Consider the following 6000-nt stretch of genomic DNA (forward strand, 5'->3'; position numbering starts at 1 on the left):
CTGAATATGGGACTGCAAAATGGTCAAACCCTTTGGGTTAAAGCGGTGGATTTGCTGAGTAACTGGTTGGATGTAGTGGTCCCATTGACACTTGCCCTATGCCTGTTAAGAGATAGAACCCAAATAACAAATAAAAATGGGTAGGGCGGTAAAGTGGAGGGGCCAATGATACCCTGGCCCCCCTGTTCTGGCGAAGCTGCGCAGATCACTTCAGGTTCAGACTTGTGGGAATAATGTATTTAGTGCCCACAGATTCCATTTATTTTCATAGCGCATGCTCACTGCCTGCTATTATTATCCCTAGCAACAGTTGCCATGCTGCTGACAATGATGTCATCAGCATGACTTCAAATGATGTCTGTGTCATGAGACCCTTCTAAGGCTGACTTTGTGATGTCATAGAGGCCAGTGCATGAGCAAAGTGATCAGTTCATTCTCTGGTCAGTTCGCACAAATTTCATTAGCTCAGTGCAATAGAGATGAATGTCAAAAGCTCACCGATTAAAATGGAACAGAGACCTTCATTTTGGAAAAGAATGAAGAAAACAATCTTTGAAAGCCAAGACACAAGTGGATGTGGTTCCGATGTGGTTCCTTTTGATATTGGTTTGGAGTTTGATGAAGACCTGGACGATAGTCAATCACCTATCAGTCTAGATGAAAGCCCAGTGTTCTTTCACAACATTATACTGGATTTCAAAAGAACCCTGCAACGTCCCTGGAAAATTAATCTTCAAAAAAACAATCTTCAAAAGGCATGGAAGTGCATTAAACATGCGTTCTGTTGTGCAGATGATTCAGATGTTGTTCAGACTCAAGAACCCTGTAACAGTGGACCAAACATTGAGCCAGCCTCTGAGTTAGGACAAACAAACTTGGAAAGCCAAGATGCAAGTGAAGCCCCTTCAGATGTGGCTCCTTGTGATCTTGTTTTGGAGTTTGTCAAGAGTGAAGACCAGGACAAAAGTCAACCTTCCATCAGTGAAAATGAAACCCCAGAGTTGTTTCCCGAAAACTCACCCATGAGACCTCCCTACAAAATGAATGATCCATTTAGAGGCAAGTGTTGTCCAATATTCATACAGGTGCGTCCTTGTAATCCTGTTTTGGAAAGTTCTGAACCAGAAAATACGGAAGGCCAACAGAACTCCAATGAAGAATCTACACATGTGAACATCTGTGATACAGCTTTGGAAGATACCAAATCAGTACACTTTGAGAACCAGGACATAGATGAAAACTATCCCTATGTGAATATTGGTGATCTAGTTTTGGAAGACATTGAGTCACTAAACTTGGAAGATCTGGACATGAATGAAGAGCCAGTTGAGAGAAAGCCTGCTGTTGAGAGCAAGCCTGCGGTTGAGAGAAAGCAAGTTGTTGAGAGAAAGAATGTTGTTGAGAGAAAGAATGTTGTTGAGAGAAAGAATGCTGTTTGTATAAACTCTCCTGCTGAAAGGAAGCTCTCCATCAGAGACTTTGCACTGCACGGCTTCTGGGCGCAGACAAAAGTATTTCCAATGCAGACAAACCTTACTTCTGGAAGCATGACAAAAATACCGAGATTTGGACTTTTCGAAGTAGTTAAAACTGGAGGCGGTCCAAATACCCCATGAACGCAGATGACATTCTGAGATTATTCTCTTCTTTTTATGCAGACGGAGTCATCATGAGGCGTCCTGCTGGAGAAACAGTTCAAATCTCCTGTTCCTTCAGATCCCGCTCCTCGCTTTTACTTAGTGGTAATCTAAATACGGAGCCAGTATAAAAGCAGTGTTTTTGTTTTGTGTTTTTTCTGCACAGTCAGAACCGTTTCCCATTTCCTCTTGGGGTAGGTGTGTTGAGTTTTTAGGATCGCATTGTCCGTTTTCAGTCTGATTACTCAGCTGTTTGAAGTCAATAATCCTTTAACTGTTGAAAAAGTGCAGTCTATAAATGAAAATAGAACCCCAAGTAGGTCGTCGCCCCACGTTCACGGCCCTCTGCGTCCCCACAGAAACCCCAGAATGCGACCCTTGAACTGGGCTTCGCCGCCGCCCTGCGCTTTGACCGAGTCACCAGTTTTTCAGGACTGTTATTGGTCCCATGCAGGGCTGAAAGTAGTTTTAAATTCTTGCTATTACTATGACGAAAATCGTCAGTGGCTCATTGCACAAACCAAAGCAAATAAAAAGATTAATATTTTACTGTACTATAAGCTCCTTGTTTGGATAACACAGAAAGTAGAGACACTTCACAATGTGAAATAAATGTATATTCTTCCATACGTGGTGAAAAGTAATTAGTTACATTTATATCTATTGCTGTAATTACAGTTTGTCTAATTTGTCCTTTAAGTTGTTAAAAACCTGAATTTTACTTGATTTTTTTTTTTAGTAAAGTTACTCAGTTACATTTGAAATCATATCCATTAATGAGTAAAAAGATAAAACACAAGAAAACACCAGAAGAAATGGCATCGATCTTTCGGCTGGGTTTGTATTCAGATCTCATGTTGCATCAACAGGAAGACAGAGGAGCAAAACCCATCAAGTGTACAGTCATGGCCAAAAGTATTGAGAATGACACAAATATTATATTTTCACATGATCTGCTGCCCTCTGGTTTTTATGTGTGTATGTCAGATGTTGTCATCACATACAGAAATACAATTGCAATCATATTATGAGTAACAAAAGCTTTTAATGACAGTTAGAATGAGTTAATGCAGCAGGTCAATATTTGCAGTGTTGACCCCTCTTCTTCAGGACCTCTGCAATTCTCCCTGGCATGCTCTCAATCAAGTTTCTGGACCAAATCCTGACTGATAGCAGTCCATTCTTGCACAATCAATGCTTGCATTTTGTCAGAATTCCTAGGTTTTCGTTTGTCCACCTGTCTCTTGATGATTGACCACAAGTTTTCAATGGGATTAAGATCAGGGGAGTTTCCAGGCCATGGACCCAAAATCTCTATGTTTTGTTCCCTGAGCCAGTTAGATATTACCTTTGCTTTATGGCAAGGTGCTCCATCATGCTGGAAAAGGCATTGTTCATCACCAAACTGCTTTTGGACGGTTGGGAGAAGTTGCTCTCGGAGGACATTCTGGTACCATTCTTTATTCATGGCTGTGTTTTTAGGTAAGACTGTGAGAGAGCCGACTCCCTTGGCTGAGAAGCAACCCCACATGGTTTCAGGATGGTTTCCTGAATGGTTTCAGGATGCTTTACAGTTGGCATGAGACAAGACTGGTAGTAGCGCTCACCTTGTCTTCTCCGAACAAGCTGTTTTCCAGATGTCCCAAACAATCGGAAAGGGGATTCATCAGAGAAAGTGACTTTACCCCAGTCCTCAGCAGTCCACTCCCTGTACCTTTTGCAGAATATCAGTCTGTCCCTGATGTTTTTCCTGGAGAGAAGTGGCTTCTTTGCTGCCCTCCTTGAGACCAGGCCTTGCTCCAAGAGTCTCCGCCTCACAGTGCGTGCAGATGTGCAGTGGGTTGAGGAAAAAAGGTTAAAAAAAATCAATAAATAAATAGAAAATACACCCCCTATTTTTCTATCGGAGTTGGTCTTGTCTTTTGTCTTTGTTTTTTTCCTGTGTGTGTAGACGTGTTTGTTGTGTGCGTGTGTCTTCTTGCCAGTGGGGGCGCTCTCGCGCCGCCGTGGGTCTAGCGAGGAGAACGAGTTTCCTGGCTCTGGGCATGCGCGGCTCAGAATAAACGAGCTCTGCCAGAGTAACATTGTTTCAACTCGCTTCCTCTGTGATCCACAGGTAAGATAGAAGGCCACTCTCATAAGCCATGTAAAATGATCTGTACATATATAAAGATTAATTTCGGAGTCTATTGTATAACTTACATGTATAATTTGCAAAGTTTTGTATTGCCGTTGATCTGTGTCGGCGTGTAGCTTGCTTTTTGTTGTTGGAGCCTTGGGGATTTTTAAATTTATTTATATCACTTGATCGGTCAGTATTGTTTGGGTAGCATTATAATATTTTTGTTTCTTATAACAGTGTATTTATTTGTGGTGGGCTTGATCTCTTTTGTGGCCGCTGTAACAGTTACAACTGACAAACGTTAAAAAAACAGTTGTAACTGACAAACGTTGGTGTTTACTGTGTGTTGTAGATGGAATGTTTTGTTCAGTTGGGTTATGTTAATTTAGGATTAGATTTTCTTAATTCCTTTTGCTATTATGTTATTTTATTTGAGGATTTTATTTTATTTTATTTTATTTCTTTGTGGAAACTCCGGATGTTGTTGACTGCATTTGAATTGTATTGTGGTTGTGTTTGTTTAATTGAAAATGTGCTGCTCAGAATAAACGAGCTCTGCCAGAGTAACATTGTTTCAACTCGCATCCTCTGTGATCCACAGAAATTGGTTGTAAAGGATTCATGTGCCTTTGCACCGCTTGATACTGGCTCAGATTCCCCTACACTGAAAAAATTCATCTATAGAATTTACCTAATAAATCTGAGGTAACAATTTGCATCGACTCTTTTGGGGTAAATTCAATTCCATATATTGAGTATAAAGTAACTGAACAAAAAATATATGAAATACTTAAAGAAATTGGGTAAACTTTACCTCATTTATGTATATATTCAACAGCTACTTACTCAGTTAAATTAGGTAAAACTATGTCTTGTTTGCTAGTAGGTAATACCTGATAATTACAAATCAAAGTTAATTAAAAGCAGTTAATAACCATTACTTATTCAGAGAAGGTAAGATGTACCCCAAAAAAAGACATTCAGATCGTACACCTTCTCAATGTTTTTAATCCATAAAGTCATCAAAAACACAGAATAAACTGCAGCACAACAGTGTCACACAACATTTCAAATAATGAACCTGCGTTATAACCTAACAACTTCAACTGTTGTTTCAGTAATGTTGGACAATAAAACATATCCCTGCTTTAGAACATCCAGACTGCTCAATAAGAAAGGAGTTGATTAGAGAAAAGGAGAAGTGAGGTGATCAGAGCAGAGGTGCATGGGATGTCCAATCACATGAAGATTTTCTTGTATCTAAACTCTTACTTGTGTTTCTTCGGCCTCACACAACAGTGACTGAGCAAATCTGAAATCTGCAGGTGTATTTATACACAACAAAAACCTGAGAGAGGCTGCAACATACTTATGTATCCATCTGTACATATATTTCTGTGTCTGTGTGTGGAGCAGAGGAGGGAAGAGAACAAAAATATAAAACTATACTCCATTAAAACTCTCTGTCCAGACAAAAGATCCTCTTGGAACAAGAGGGGAAATGTATGTCTATTGCATGAGCTTGTTTTTGAGGCTGTGGACCTTCTTCAGTAGTTTTGCCCCATCAAGTTCCAAAAAAAGTTTTTGAAAAGCTTCAAATGTGTTCTTGAGCTGCTTTGGATAGTCAAGGTTGAGGGCATATATCAGTCCCATCAGCAGTACACACGCTTTTGTTCGGCTTCCACATCCTTCCATCACTTGGTTTCCCTCAATCACAATCGACACATCTGATGGATCCTCCTCAGCCATGATGTTGTGCATCACGATCACCTTCATTGTTTTGTCTGTGTAGTCCTCACATTCCTACATGTTAAAAAGAAAGAAACAAAAAAGATACACATTTTTAATTTTATTGAATATGCTGTTTCAATACATTTCAACTTATCTAAAGGAGAGCAGAGGGGAGTGATCAAAAGGGGAGAGAGGGAAAAGGAGTGGAGAGGATCCCTTGAGTTAATCAATCATCTGTTATCAATGACATACCTGGCAGTCATGGAAAAGATCTTCTTGTCTTTCACCAAGGTAGTTAATGAGGCAGCAGACAACTGCATCCCTTTTTTTCCCTCAATGCTCTGTGTCTGTAGGGAGATACAATTTAGTGAAAAGACTGTTAGTGGAGAGTGGGGAGAGAATTACATACACTAACACCAAATTGCTTAAAAACCAAAGGGTAGTTTAAGTTGGTAAGGAGCTCAACTTTGTGCACAACAAAGCAATTCTTTACAAATTAATTCACTTTTA

The 6000-nt window shown here is 40.0% G+C and overlaps 1 long non-coding RNA gene across 1 annotated transcript; it reads right to left on the bottom strand.

The window, feature by feature from the left end:
- Window positions 1-4747: 4747 nt before the first annotated feature.
- Window positions 4748-6000, bottom strand: LOC116711207 (uncharacterized). Its single transcript, XR_004337188.1, has 2 exons — window positions 5743-6000; window positions 4748-5562 (listed from the first exon to the last, which is right to left on the bottom strand). It is a non-coding gene; the product is annotated as an uncharacterized LOC116711207 (long non-coding RNA).

Source organism: Xiphophorus hellerii, chromosome 20, assembly GCF_003331165.1.
Source record: "Xiphophorus hellerii strain 12219 chromosome 20, Xiphophorus_hellerii-4.1, whole genome shotgun sequence".
Lineage (NCBI taxonomy): Eukaryota > Metazoa > Chordata > Actinopteri > Cyprinodontiformes > Poeciliidae > Xiphophorus > Xiphophorus hellerii.